This window comes from Hemibagrus wyckioides, linkage group LG11, assembly GCF_019097595.1.
Source record: "Hemibagrus wyckioides isolate EC202008001 linkage group LG11, SWU_Hwy_1.0, whole genome shotgun sequence".
In the NCBI taxonomy this organism is placed as follows: Eukaryota; Metazoa; Chordata; class Actinopteri; order Siluriformes; family Bagridae; genus Hemibagrus; species Hemibagrus wyckioides.
Window position 1 is genome coordinate 34,559,046 of NC_080720.1, and position 20,819 is coordinate 34,579,864.

Here is a 20,819-nt window from a genome sequence, read left to right on the forward strand (position 1 = left end):
TACACACTACACACTACACACTACACATACACATACACATACACACTACACACTACACATACCACATACACACTACACATACACATTACACATACACATTACACATACACATACACACTACACATAAACATACACACTACACATACACATAACACATACACAACACATACACACTACACATTACACATACACACTACACATACACATACACACTACACATACACACTACACATACACATTACACATACACATACACACTACACATACACATTACACATACACATACACACATATACATACACATTACACATACACACTACACATATACATACACACTACACATACACACTACACATACACATTACACATACACATATACATACACACTACACATACACATACACACTACACACTACACATACACATACACACTACACACTACACATACACATACCACATACACACTACACATACACATTACACATACACATTACACATTACACATACACATACACATACACACTACACATAAACATACACACTACACATACACATAACACATACACAACACATACACACTACACATTACACATACACACTACACATACACATACACACTACACATACACACTACACATACACATTACACATACACATACACACTACACATACACATTACACATACACATACACACATATACATACACATTACACATACACACTACACATATACATACACACTACACATACACATTACACATACACATATACATACACACTACACATACACATACACACTACACATACACATACACACTACACATATACACTATATTGCCAAAAGTATTCTCTCACCTGCCTTGACTCGCATATGAATTTAAGTGACATCCCATTCCTAATCCATAGGGTTCAATATGACGTCGGTCCACCCTTTGCAGCTATAACAGCTTCAACTCTTCTGGGAAGGCTGTCCACAAGGTTTAGGAGTGTGTTTATGGGAGTTTTTGACCATTCTTCCAGAAGCGCATTTGTGAGGTTACACACTGATGTTGGACGAGAAGGCCTGGCTCTCAGTCTCCGCTCTAATTCATCCCAAAGGTGTTCTATCGGGTTGAGGTCAGGACTCTGTGCAGGCCAGTCAAGTTCATCCACACCAGACTCTGTCATCCATGTCTTTATGGACCTTGCTTTGGTCACTGGTGCACAGTCATGTTGGAAGAGGAAGGGGCCAGCTCCAAACTGTTCCCACAAAGTTGGGAGCATGGAATTGTCCAAAATGTCTTGGTATGCTGAAGCATTCAGAGTTCCTTTCACTGGAACTAAGGGGCCAAGCCCAGCTCCTGAAAAACAACCCCACACCATAATCCCCCCTCCACCAAACTTTACACTTGGCACAATGCAGTCAGACAAGTACCGTTCTCCTGGCAACCGCCAAACCCAGACTCGTCCATCAGATTGCCAGATGGAGAAGCGCGATTCGTCACTCCAGAGAACGCGTCTCTACTGCTCTAGAGTCCAGTGGCGGCGTGCTTTACACCACTGCATCCGACGCTTTGCATTGCACTTGGTGATGTATGGCTTGGATGCAGCTGCTCGGCCATGGAAACCCATTCCATGAAGCTCTCTGCGCACTGTTCTTGAGCTAATCTGAAGGCCACATGAAGTTTGGAGGTCTGTAGCGATTGACTCTGCAGAAAGTTGGCGACCTCTTCGCACTATGCGCCTCAGCATCCGCTGACCCCGCTCCGTCAGTTTACGTGGCCTACCACTTCGTGGCTGAGTTGCTGTCGTTCCCAAACACTTCCACGTTCTTATAATACAGCTGACAGTTGACTGTGGAATATTTAGGAGCGAGGAAATTTCACGACTGGATTTGTTGCACAGGTGGCATCCTATCACAGTTCCACGCTGGAATTCACTGAGCTCCTGAGAGCGACCCATTCTTTCACAAATGTTTGTAAAAACAGTCTGCATGCCTAGGTGCTTGATTTTATACACCTGTGGCCATGGAAGTAATTGGATCACCTGATTCTGATTATTTGGATGGGTGAGAGAATACTTTTGGCAATATAGTGTACATACACACTACACATACACATTACACATACACATACACACTACACATACACACTACACATATACATACACATTACACATACACATTACACATACACATACACATACACACTACACATACACATTACACATACACATACACACTACACATATACATACACACTACACATACACATTACACATACACACTACACATACACATTACACATACACATACACATACACACTACACATATACATACACACTACACATACACACTACACATATACATACACACTACACATACACACTACACATACACATTACACATACACATACACATACACACTACACATACACATACACATACACATACACATACACATACACATTACACATACACACTACACATACACATACACACTACACATATACATACACACTACACATACACACTACACATACACATTACACATACACATACACATTACACATACACACTACACATACACATACACACTACACATACACATACACACTACACATACACATAGACATACACATACACACTACACATACACACTACACATACACATACACATACACACTACACATACACATACACACTACACATACACACTACACATACACATACACATAGACATTACACCTACACATACACATTACACATACACATTACACATACACATACACACTACACATACACACTACACATACACATACACATACACATAGACATTACACCTACACATACACATACACACTACACATACACACTACACATACACATACACACTACACATACACACTACACATACACATACACATACACATAGACATTACACCTACACATACACATACACACTACACATACACACTACACATACACATACACATACACACTACAGATACACACTACACATACACATACACATACACATTACACATACACACTACACACTACACATACACACTACACATACACATTACACATACACATACACACTAAACACTACACATACGCACTACACATACACACTACACATACACATACACATACACCTACACATACACATACACACTACACATACACATACACATACACATTACACATACACATACACACTACACATACACATACACATACACATTACACATACACACTACACATACACATACACACTACACATACACACTACACATACACATACACATAGACATTACACCTACACATACACATACACACTACACATACACACTACACATACACATACACATACACACTACACATACACACTACACATACACATTACACATACACATTACACATACACACTACACACTACACATACACACTACACATACACATTACACATACACATACACACTAAACACTACACATACGCACTACACATACACACTACACATACACATACACATACACCTACACATACACATACACACTACACATACACACTACACATACACATACACATACACATACACATACACATACACACTACACATACACATACACATTACACATACACACTACACATACACATACACATACACATTACACATACACACTACACATACACATACACACTAAACATACACATTACACATACACATACACACTACACATACACACTACACATACACATACACATTACACATACACATACACATTACACATACACATTACACATACACACTACACATACACATTACACATACACATACACACTACACATATACATACACACTACACATACACATTACACATACACACTACACATACACATTACACATACACATACACATACACACTACACATATACATACACACTACACATACACACTACACATATACATACACACTACACATACACACTACACATACACATTACACATACACATACACATACACACTACACATACACATACACATACACATACACATACACATACACATTACACATACACACTACACATACACATACACACTACACATATACATACACACTACACATACACACTACACATACACATTACACATACACATACACATTACACATACACACTACACATACACATACACACTACACATACACATACACACTACACATACACATAGACATACACATACACACTACACATACACACTACACATACACATACACATACACACTACACATACACATACACACTACACATACACACTACACATACACATACACATAGACATTACACCTACACATACACATTACACATACACATTACACATACACATACACACTACACATACACACTACACATACACATACACATACACATAGACATTACACCTACACATACACATACACACTACACATACACACTACACATACACATACACACTACACATACACACTACACATACACATACACATACACATAGACATTACACCTACACATACACATACACACTACACATACACACTACACATACACATACACATACACACTACAGATACACACTACACATACACATACACATACACATTACACATACACACTACACACTACACATACACACTACACATACACATTACACATACACATACACACTAAACACTACACATACGCACTACACATACACACTACACATACACATACACATACACCTACACATACACCTACACATACACATACACACTACACATACACATACACATACACATTACACATACACATACACACTACACATACACATACACATACACATTACACATACACACTACACATACACATACACACTACACATACACACTACACATACACATACACATAGACATTACACCTACACATACACATACACACTACACATACACACTACACATACACATACACATACACACTACACATACACACTACACATACACATTACACATACACATTACACATACACACTACACACTACACATACACACTACACATACACATTACACATACACATACACACTAAACACTACACATACGCACTACACATACACACTACACATACACATACACCTACACATACACATACACACTACACATACACACTACACATACACATACACATACACATACACATACACACTACACATACACATACACATTACACATACACATACACACTACACATACACATACACATACACATTACACATACACACTACACATACACATACACACTAAACATACACATTACACATACACATACACACTACACATACACACTACACATACACATACACATTACACATACACATACACATTACACATACACATTACACATACACACTACACATACACACTACACATACACATACACACTACACATACACATACATTACACATACACATACACACTACACATACAAACTACACATACACATACACATACACATAGACATTACACCTACACATACACATACACATACACATACACATAGACATTACACATACACACTACACATACACATACACATACACACTACACATACACATACATTACACATACACATACACACTACACATACACACTACACATACACATACACATACACACTACACATACACATACATTACACATACACATACACACTACACATACAAACTACACATACACATACACATACACATAGACATTACACCTACACATACACATACACACTACACATACACATTACACATACACACTACACATACACACTACACATACACATACACATACACATTACACATACACACTACACATACACACTACACATACACATACACATACACATTACACATACACATTACACATACACATACACACTACACATACACACTACACATACACACTACACATACACATACACATACACATACACATACACATAGACATACACATTACACATACACATTACACATACACATACACACTACACATACACACTACACATACACATACACATTACACATACACACTACACATACACACTACACATACACATTACACATACACATACACACTACACATACACACTACACATACACATACACATTACACATACACATACACACTACACATACACATACACATACACATTACACATACACATACACACTACACATACACACTACACATACACATACACACTACACATACACATATATATTACACATACACATACACACTACACATACACATACACATACACACTACACATACACATACACACTACACATACACACTACACATACACATACACATACACATAGACATTACACCTACACATACACATACACATACACATTACACATACACATACACATACACACTACACACTACACATACACATACACATAGACATTACACCTACACATACACATACACACTACACATACACATACACATTACACATACACATACACATACACACTACACATACACACTACACATACACATACACATACACATACACATACACATACACACTACACATAGACATACACATACACACTACACATACACACTACACATACACATACACACTACACATACACAATACACATACACAATACACATACACACTACACATACACATACACACTACACATACACATACACATTACACATACACACTACACATCCACACTACACATACACATACACATATATATTACACATACACATACACATTACACATACACACTACACATACACACTACACATACACACTACACATACACATTACACATACACACTACACATACACACTACACATACACATACACATACACATACACATACACATACACATACACACTACACATACACACTACACATACACATACCACATACACACTACACATACACATACACATACACATACACATTACACATACACATACACACTACACATACACATACACATACACATACACACTACACATACACATACACATACACACATACACATACACACTAACATACACATACACACTACACATACACATACACATACACACTACACATACACACTACACATACACATACAAACTACACATACACATACACACTACACATACACATACACACTACACATACACACTACACATACACACTACACATACACATACACACTACACATACACACTACACATACACACTACACACTACACATACACACTACACATACACACTACACATACACATACACATACACACTACACATACACACTACACATACACATACACATACACATATATATTACACATACACATACACATACACATTACACATACACATTACACATACACACTACACATTACACATACACATTACACATACACACTACACATACACATACACACTACACATACACATACACATTACACATACACACTACACATACACATACACATACACATACACATACACATTACACATACACATTACACATACACACTACACATTACACATACACATTACACATACACACTACACATACACATACACACTACACATACACATACACATACACATACACACTACACATACACATACACATTACACATACACACTACACATACACATACACATTACACATACACACTACACATACACACTACACATACACATACACATACACATACACACTACACATACACATACACATACACACTACACATACACATTACACATACACACTACACATACACATACACATACACATACACATACACATACACACTACACATACACATACACATTACACATACACATACACATTACACATACACACTACACATACACATACACATACACATACACATTACACATACACATACACACTACACATACACACTACACATACACATACACACTACACATACACATTACACATACACATTACACATACACACTACACATACACACTACACATACACATACACATAGACATTACACCTACACATACACATTACACATACACATTACACATACACACTACACATACACACTACACATACACATACACACTACACATACACACTACACATACACACTACACATACACATTACACATACACACTACACATACACACTACACATACACACTACACATACACACTACACATACACACTACACATACACACTACACATACACATTACACATACACATACACACTACACACTACAGATACACACTACACATACACACTATACATACACATACACACTACACATACACACTACACATACACACTACACACTACACATACACACTACACATACACATTACACATACACACTACACATACACATACACATTACACATACACACTACACATACACATACACACTACACATACACATTACACATACACACTACACGTACACACTACACATACACACTACACATTACACATACACACTACACATACACACTACACATACACACTACACATACACACTACACATACAAACTACACATACACATACACAATACACATACACACTACACATACACATACACACTACACATACACACTACACATACACATACACACTACACATACACATACACATACACACTACACATTACACATACACACTACACATAAACATTACACATACACACTACACATACACATTACACATATACACTACACATACACATACACACTACACACTACACATACACATTACACATACACACTACACATACACATACACATACACACTACACATACACACTACACATACACATACACATACACATACACATACACACTACACATACACATTACACATACACATACACATTACACATACACACTACACATACACATACACACTACACATACACACTACACATACACATACACATACACACTACACATACACATACACATACACATACACACTACACATACACACTAACATACACATACACACTACACATACACATACACATACACACTACACATACACATACACATACACATACACATACACACTACACATACACATACACATACACATACAAACTACACATACACATACACACTACACATACACATACACATACACACTACACATACACACTACACATACACACTACACATACACATACACACTACACATACACACTACACATACACACTACACATACACATTACACATACACACTACACATACACATACACACTACACACTACACATACACACTACACATACACACTACACATACACATTACACATACACATACACACTACACACTACACATACACACTACACATACACACTACACATACACACTACACATACACACTACACATACACACTACACACTACACATACACACTACACATACACATTACACATACACACTACACATACACATACACACTACACACTACACACTACACATACACACTACACATACACACTACACATACACATTACACATACACACTACACATACACATACACACTACACATACACACTACACATACACATACACACACATACACACTACACATACACACTACACATACACATACACACTACACATACACACTACACACTACACATACACACTACACATACACACTACACATACACATACACACTACACATACAAACTACACATACACATACACAATACACATACACACTACACATACACATACACACTACACATACACATACACATACACATTACACATACACACTACACACTACACATTACACATACACACTACACATACACATACACACTACACATACACACTACACATACACATACACACTACACATACACATTACACATACACACTACACATACACATACACATACACATACACACTACACATACACACTACACATACACATACACACTACACATACACACTACACATACACATACACACTACACATACACACTACACATACACATACACACTACACATACACATACACACTACACATACACATACACATACACATACACACTACACATACACATACACACTACACATACACATACACATACACATTACACATACACATTACACATACACATACACATACACATACACATACACACTACACATACACATTACACATACACATACACATACACACTACACATACACACTACACATACACATTACACATACACATACACATACACATACACATACACATACACACTACACATACACACTACACATAACACACTACACATACACATTACACATACACACTACACATACACACTACACGTACACACTACGCATAACACATACACACTACACATACACATACACACTACACATACACACTACACGTACACACTACGCATACACACTACACGTACACACTACGCATAACACAAACACACTACACATACACACTACACATACACACTACATATACACACTACACATACACATACACACTACACATACACATACACACTACACATACACATTACACATACACACTACACATACACACTACACATACACACTACACATACACATACACATACACACTACACATACACACTACACATACACATACACACTACACATACACATACACATACACACTACACACTACACATACACACTACACACTACACATACACATTACACATACACACTACACATACACATTACACATACACATACACACTACACATACACATTACACATACACATACACATACACACTACACATACACACTACACATACACATACACATACACACTACACACTACACATACACACTACACACTACACATACACATACACATTACACATACACACTACACATACACACTACACATAACATACACACTACACATACACATTACACATACACACTACACATACACATACACACTACACATACACATACACATACACACTACACATACACACTACACATACACACTACACATACACATTATACATACACACTACACATACACACTACACATACACACTACACATTACACATACACATACACACTACACATACACATACACACTACACATACACATACACACTACACATACACATTATACATACACACTACACATACACACTACACATACACACTACACATACACATTACACATACACATACACATACACATTACACATACACATACACACTACACATACAAACTACACACTGCAAATACACACTACACACACAGTGTAATAATCACTCTATGAGCAGTATGCATGTTTATAAAACAGGGCGTTATAAGTGCTGTAATTAATCTGTCATTAGTGATGGAGGAAGTTGCTGCTTACCTGCGCGCGACTCACCGTAAAGTCTCGATGACCAAAGATAAAATTTGAAATCCGACAGGTTGCTAAACGGAGAGAGAGAGAGAGAGAGAGAGAGAGAGTCCACCGCGAATAAAAGCTCCTCTCTCTAAAACCACTCAAAACGCTGCGCGACTTTCTCAAAATAAACAGCGCCACTTCCGTCAAATCTTCACATCCGGTCTAAAAGTAAGCGATTCAAATGATTATAAATAAAACACTGAGTCTTTACTGGGTTTAACATTAATCCCCAAATTCATCCCGCGCGAGCAGAGGTGCGTTCTGCAGCCCGAGCTGCACTCTGCGGTTATCCGGTTACCGCACTCTTTCCTCCTTCAGCCACGCCCACTTCACCTCTTCTGAAGCGCAACCTCAGTTAACACCTTAAAGTGTTTAACTCAGGGGGTGTTGTGTTTAATTCAGGGGGTGTTCAAGACTGGAGGATGAACAAACTTGACGAACTTTGATCAAACTCAAACACACTCAACACTGATACACACTGATACACACTGATACACACTGATACAAACTGATACACACTGATACACACTGATACAAACTGATACACACTGATACACACTGATACAAACTGATACAAACTGATACACACTGATACACACTGATACAAACTGATACAAACTGATAGACACTGATACACACTGAACACACTGATAGACACTGATACACACTGATACACACTGATACACACTGATACACACTGAACACACTGATACACACTGATACACACTGATACACACTGATACAAACTGATAGAAACTGATAGACACTGATACACACTGATACACACTGATACACACTGATACAAACTGATAGAAACTGATAGACACTGATACACACTGATACACACTGATACAAACTGATAAACACTGATACACACTGATACAAACTGATACAAACTGATACACACTGATACACACTGATACAAACTGATACAAACTGATACACACTGATACAAACTGATACACACTGATACACACTGATACAAACTGATACACACTGATACACACTGATACACACTGATACAAACTGATACACACTGATACACACTGATACACACTGATACACACTGATACAAACTGATACACACTGATACACACTGATACACACTGATACACACTGATACAAACTGATACACACTGATACAAACTGATAGACACTGATACACACTGATACAAACTGATAGACACTGATACACACTGATACAAACTGATACACACTGATACACACTGATAGACACTGATACACACTGATAGACACTGATACACACTGATAGACACTGATACAAACTGATAGACACTGATACACACTGATACAAACTGATAGACACTGATACACACTGATACAAACTGATAGACACTGATACACACTGATACACACTGATAGACACTGATACAAACTGATAGACACTGATACACACTGATACAAACTGATAGACACTGATACACACTGATACAAACTGATACACACTGATACACACTGATAGACACTGATACACACTGATAGACACTGATACACACTGATACAAACTGATACACACTGATACACACTGATAGACACTGATACACACTGATAGACACTGATACACACTGATAGACACTGATACAAACTGATAGACACTGATACACACTGATACAAACTGATAGACACTGATACACACTGATACAAACTGATAGACACTGATACACACTGATACACACTGATAGACACTGATACAAACTGATAGACACTGATACACACTGATACAAACTGATAGACACTGATACACACTGATACAAACTGATACACACTGATACACACTGATAGACACTGATACACACTGATAGACACTGATACACACTGATACACACTGATACAAACTGATAGACACTGATACACACTGATACAAACTGATACAAACTGATAGACACTGATACACACTGATACACACTGATACAAACTGATACACACTGATACAAACTGATAGACACTGATACACACTGATACAAACTGATAGACACTGATACACACTGATACAAACTGATACACACTGATACACACTGATAGACACTGATACACACTGATACACACTGATAGACACTGATACACACTGATAGACACTGATACACACTGATACAAACTGATAGACACTGATACACACTGATACAAACTGATACAAACTGATAGACACTGATACACACTGATACACACTGATACAAACTGATACACACTGATACAAACTGATAGACACTGATACAAACTGATAGACACTGATACACACTGATACAAACTGATACACACTGATACACACTGATAGACACTGATACACACTGATACAAACTGATAGACACTGATACACACTGATACAAACTGATAGAAACTGATAGACACTGATACACACTGATACACACTGATACAAACTGATACACACTGATACAAACTGATAGACACTGATACACACTGATACAAACTGATAGACACTGATACACACTGATACAAACTGATACACACTGATACACACTGATAGACACTGATACACACTGATAGACACTGATACACACTGATAGACACTGATACACACTGATAGACACTGATACACACTGATACAAACTGATAGACACTGATACACACTGATACAAACTGATACAAACTGATAGACACTGATACACACTGATACACACTGATACAAACTGATACAAACTGATACACACTGATACAAACTGATACACACTGATACACACTGATACAAACTGATACACACTGATACACACTGATACAAACTGATACACACTGATACAAACTGATATACACTGATACACACTGATACAAACTGATAGAAACTGATAGACACTGATACACACTGATACACACTGATACACACTGATACACACTGATACAAACTGATACACACTGATACAAACTGATACACACTGATACACACTGATACAAACTGATATACACTGATACACACTGATACAAACTGATAGAAACTGATAGACACTGATACACACTGATACAAACTGATACAAACTGATAGACACTGATACACACTGATACAAACTGATAGACACTGATACACACTGATACACACTGATACAAACTGATATACACTGATACACACTGATACAAACTGATAGAAACTGATAGACACTGATACACACTGATACACACTGATACAAACTGATACACACTGATACACACTGATACACACTGATACAAACTGATAGAAACTGATAGACACTGATACACACTGATACACACTGATACACACTGATACAAACTGATAGAAACTGATAGACACTGATACACACTGATACACACTGATACAAACTGATAAACACTGATACACACTGATACAAACTGATACAAACTGATACACACTGATACACACTGATACAAACTGATACAAACTGATACACACTGATACAAACTGATACACACTGATACACACTGATACAAACTGATACACACTGATACACACTGATACACATTGATACAAACTGATACACACTGATACACACTGATACACACTGATACACACTGATACAAACTGATACACACTGATACACACTGATACACACTGATACAAACTGATACACACTGATACAAACTGATAGAAACTGATAGACACTGATACACACTGATACACACTGATACAAACTGATACACACTGATACAAACTGATAGACACTGATACACACTGATACAAACTGATAGACACTGATACACACTGATACAAACTGATACACACTGATACACACTGATAGACACTGATACACACTGATACACACTGATACACACTGATACAAACTGATAGACACTGATACAAACTGATAGACACTGATACACACTGATACACACTGATACAAACTGATACAAACTGATAGACACTGATACACACTGATACACACTGATACACACTGATACAAACTGATAGACACTGATACACACTGATACAAACTGATACAAACTGATAGACACTGATACACACTGATACACACTGATACAAACTGATACAAACTGATACACACTGATACAAACTGATACACACTGATACACACTGATACAAACTGATACACACTGATACACACTGATACAAACTGATACACACTGATACAAACTGATACACACTGATACACACTGATACAAACTGATAGAAACTGATAGACACTGATACACACTGATACACACTGATACAAACTGATACACACTGATACACACTGATACAAACTGATACACACTGATACACACTGATACAAACTGATACACACTGATACACACTGATACACACTGATACACACTGATACAAACTGATAGAAACTGATAGACACTGATACACACTGATACACACTGATACAAACTGATAGAAACTGATAGACACTGATACACACTGATACACACTGATACAAACTGATACACACTGATACACACTGATACAAACTGATACACACTGATACACACTGATACAAACTGATACACACTGATACACACTGATACACACTGATACAAACTGATACACACTGATACAAACTGATACACACTGATACACACTGATACACACTGATACACACTGATACAAACTGATACACACTGATACAAACTGATACACACTGATACACACTGATACACACTGATACAAACTGATACAAACTGATACACACTGATACACACTGATACACACTGATACAAACTGATACACACTGATACACACTGATACAAACTGATACACACTGATACACACTGATACAAACTGATAGACACTGATACACACTGATACACACTGATACAAACTGATAGACACTGATACACACTGATACAAACTGATAGACACTGATACACACTGATACACACTGATACAAACTGATAGACACTGATACACACTGATACAAACTGATACACACTGATACACACTGATACACACTGATACACACTGATACACACTGATACAAACTGATAGACACTGATACAAACTGATAGACACTGATACACACTGATACAAACTGATACACACTGATACACACTGATACACACTGATACACACTGATACAAACTGATAGACACTGATACACACTGATACAAACTGATAGACACTGATACACACTGATACACACTGATACAAACTGATAGACACTGATACACACTGATACAAACTGATACACACTGATACACACTGATACACACTGATACACACTGATACACACTGATACAAACTGATAGACACTGATACAAACTGATAGACACTGATACACACTGATACACACTGATACACACTGATACAAACTGATAGACACTGATACACACTGATACAAACTGATACACACTGATACAAACTGATAGACACTGATACACACTGATACAAACTGATACACACTGATACACACTGATACACACTGATACAAACTGATACACACTGATACAAACTGATACAAACTGATAGAAACTGATAGACACTGATACACACTGATACACACTGATACACACTGATACAAACTGATACAAACTGATAGACACTGATACACACTGATACACACTGATACAAACTGATAGAAACTGATAGACACTGATACACACTGATACACACTGATACACACTGATACACACTGATACAAACTGATACACACTGATACACACTGAACACACTGATACACACTGATACAAACTGATACACACTGATACACACTGATACAAACTGATAGACACTGATACACACTGATACAAACTGATAGACACTGATACACACTGATACAAACTGATACACACTGATACACACTGATACACACTGATACAAACTGATACACACTGATACAAACTGATAGACACTGATAGACACTGATACACACTGATACACACTGATACAAACTGATAGACACTGATACACACTGATACAAACTGATAGACACTGATACACACTGATACACACTGATACAAACTGATAGACACTGATACACACTGATACACACTGATACAAACTGATAGACACTGATACACACTGATACAAACTGATACACACTGATACACACTGATACACACTGATAGACACTGATACACACTGATACACACTGATACACACTGATACAAACTGATAGACACTGATAGACACTGATACACACTGATACACACTGATACAAACTGATAGACACTGATACACACTGATACAAACTGATAGACACTGATACACACTGATACACACTGATACAAACTGATAGACACTGATACACACTGATACACACTGATACAAACTGATAGACACTGATACACACTGATACAAACTGATACACACTGATACACACTGATACACACTGATAGACACTGATACACACTGATACAAACTGATACACACTGATACACACTGATACAAACTGATAGACACTGATACACACTGATACAAACTGATAGACACTGATACACACTGATACACACTGATACAAACTGATAGACACTGATACACACTGATACAAACTGATAGACACTGATACACACTGATACACACTGATACACACTGATAGACACTGATACACACTGATACAAACTGATACACACTGATACACACTTATACAAACTGATAGACACTGATACACACTGATACAAACTGATAGACACTGATACACACTGATACACACTGATACAAACTGATAGACACTGATACACACTGATACAAACTGATAGACACTGATACACACTGATACACACTGATACAAACTGATACACACTGATACACACTGAACACACTGATACACACTGATACACACTGATACACACTGATACAAACTGATACACACTGATACACACTGAACACACTGATACACACTGATACACACTGATACACACTGATACAAACTGATACACACTGATACACACTGAACACACTGATACACACTGATACAAACTGATACACACTGATACACACTGATACACACTGATACAAACTGATACACACTGATACACACTGAACACACTGATACACACTGATACACACTGATACAAACTGATACACACTGATACACACTGAACACACTGAACACACTGATACACACTGATACAAACTGATACACACTGATACACACTGATACACACTGAACACTGATACAAACTGATACACACTGATACACACTGATACACACTGATACAAACTGATACACACTGATACAAACTGATAGAAACTGATAGACACTGATACACACTGATACAAACTGATAGACACTGATACACACTGATACAAACTGATACACACTGATACACACTGATACACACTGATAGACACTGATACACACTGATACACACTGATACACACTGATACACACTGATACAAACTGATAGACACTGATACACACTGATACAAACTGATACACACTGATACAAACTGATAGACACTGATACACACTGATACACACTGATACACACTGATACAAACTGATAGACACTGATACACACTGATACAAACTGATACACACTGATACACACTGATACACACTGATACACACTGATACAAACTGATAGACACTGATACACACTGATACAAACTGATAGACACTGATACACACTGATACAAACTGATACACACTGATACACACTGATACACACTGATAGACACTGATACACACTGATACACACTGATACACACTGATACAAACTGATACAAACTGATAGACACTGATACACACTGATACACACTGATACAAACTGATACAAACTGATACACACTGATACAAACTGATACACACTGATACACACTGATACAAACTGATACACACTGATACACACTGATACAAACTGATACACACTGATACAAACTGATACACACTGATACAAACTGATAGAAACTGATAGACACTGATACACACTGATACACACTGATACAAACTGATACACACTGATACACACTGATACAAACTGATACACACTGATACACACTGATACAAACTGATACACACTGATACACACTGATACAAACTGATAGACACTGATACACACTGATACACACTGATACAAACTGATAGACACTGATACACACTGATACAAACTGATACACACTGATACACACTGATACACACTGATAGACACTGATACACACTGATACACACTGATACACACTGATACAAACTGATAGACACTGATAGACACTGATACACACTGATACACACTGATACAAACTGATAGACACTGATACACACTGATACAAACTGATAGACACTGATACACACTGATACACACTGATACAAACTGATAGACACTGATACACACTGATACACACTGATACAAACTGATAGACACTGATACACACTGATACACACTGATACAAACTGATAGACACTGATACACACTGATACACACTGATACAAACTGATAGACACTGATACACACTGATACAAACTGATACACACTGATACACACTGATACACACTGATACAAACTGATAGACACTGATAGACACTGATACACACTGATACACACTGATACACACTGATAGACACTGATACACACTGATACAAACTGATAGACACTGATACACACTGATACACACTGATACAAACTGATAGACACTGATACACACTGATACACACTGATACAAACTGATAGACACTGATACACACTGATACAAACTGATACACACTGATACACACTGATACACACTGATAGACACTGATACACACTGATACAAACTGATACACACTGATACACACTGATACAAACTGATAGACACTGATACACACTGATACAAACTGATAGACACTGATACACACTGATACAAACTGATACACACTGATACACACTGATACACACTGATAGACACTGATACACACTGATACAAACTGATACACACTGATACACACTGATACAAACTGATAGACACTGATACACACTGATACAAACTGATAGACACTGATACACACTGATACACACTGATACAAACTGATAGACACTGATACACACTGATACACACTGATACAAACTGATAGACACTGATACACACTGATACAAACTGATACACACTGATACACACTGATACAAACTGATAGACACTGATACACACTGATACAAACTGATAGACACTGATACACACTGATACACACTGATACAAACTGATAGACACTGATACACACTGATACACACTGATACAAACTGATAGACACTGATACACACTGATACAAACTGATACACACTGATACACACTGATACACACTGATACACACTGATACAAACTGATACACACTGATACACACTGATACACACTGATACAAACTGATAGACACTGATACACACTGATACAAACTGATACACACTGATACACACTGATACAAACTGATACAAACTGATAGACACTGATACACACTGATACAAACTGATACACACTGATACACACTGATACACACT

At 37.2% G+C, this 20,819-nt stretch overlaps 1 protein-coding gene across 3 annotated transcripts in view; it reads right to left on the reverse strand.

The window, feature by feature from the left end:
- The window catches only part of palm3 (paralemmin 3), a 34,258-nt gene extending 22,436 nt beyond the window's left edge, over positions 1-11,822 (reverse strand). The window contains exon 1 of one of the 3 annotated variants that reach the window (XM_058403367.1): positions 11,451-11,782. The gene's annotated coding sequence lies outside the window, so the exon portion shown is untranslated. Of the gene's footprint in view, positions 1-11,435 lie in introns of all 3 variants that reach the window. The other 2 variants (XM_058403366.1, XM_058403364.1) reach the window with 2 other exon arrangements.
- Positions 11,823-20,819: the final 8,997 nt, after the last annotated feature.